Genomic DNA, 1,140 nt, shown 5'->3' with positions numbered 1-1,140 from the left:
CTCTAACACATAACCAAGAATCCCAGACTCATGAAAGAGGGGCATGGCCATTTCTCCAATGAGGTAAGAAAAAGCAGTATCGTAAAATTCTTGCACGTATGATTTTCCATTGGGACTTCTTGTTGCTTTAAAGTTTTTCATACACGCTCTGTCCATGATATCATGCCCATGACCAATTACACAAAGTAGGATGCATCGGTTGAATTTCTTGGCCCTTTTCAATGATTTAATTTTGGAGATAATGTGTTGGGTCTTTACCTTTTTGCCACCTCTGGTTACAAACAATGCATCATGTCACCCTAGTGTGAAATGCTTCAGTCTTAGGCATTGCGGTCTTGGTAGAATATTCAGGAGAGCCGTTATTGTGATTGATTTGGCCTGCCAATCAGTTTGTGTCAGCACTGGTGTTGCCTTTTCGCTTTTTCTGTGAGTTTATAACTTTCTCATTATTATACCAGCTTCTGCATTAAGCACATCTTATCTACCTTAATTGAATTGTAATTTTACTCATGTTGTAGTTGACAATTGTCTCTGGGTGCACAGTTTCTCGTCACTGGCTCCTTGGCAAAGAATAAAACTCAGTCTGTAACTCATGTCCTCAAACTTTTAGTGTCTGCCTTCCCAATAGTTCTACCACAGCCGGTCATTTTGTCGATTGTTCTTCCATCACACTTGTCTTCCCCAAAGTGGAACATCTGAAACCAAAAGAAAAAAACAATTCGGAAATATTTACGTTGCAGGTCTAAAATTTGACCTCAAACGTTTGTTTTCATAAACTTTGGTCTATTTTTGCAAAATAATTGCAGACAATATGCCCATGTCGTTACTGATTGTTGGGAACGAGACCTAATTATTTGCTATTCTGATATTTATCATTACTCCCCATTACAAAGACGTGAAATATCAAGAGCATAAGAGAGATGCCCGTCACCATTTTTCTCAGAGATGGCCAAACCGATCTTCATGAAACTTTCAGAGGTCCGTCAGTGAGTGCCAGGGAATATTTAAGGCAAAAAAGCGATCTGAAATTTTTGAAACAAAATTGGATTTATTTTAATTTTTATCTTGCTATAGCGCCAAAGCCTTTGTAGCTATGTAAAAGGTAAAATTAAATTATCCCCGACCCCATTCCTTAGTGGG

Source organism: Eptatretus burgeri, chromosome 6 (genome assembly GCF_056783735.1).
Source record: "Eptatretus burgeri isolate ZD-2024b chromosome 6, Ebu_testis_v1, whole genome shotgun sequence".
NCBI classification, from domain to species: Eukaryota; Metazoa; Chordata; class Myxini; order Myxiniformes; family Myxinidae; genus Eptatretus; species Eptatretus burgeri.
The sequence above is the reverse complement of the archived record's forward strand: the minus strand, read 5'-3'. Positions refer to the sequence as shown.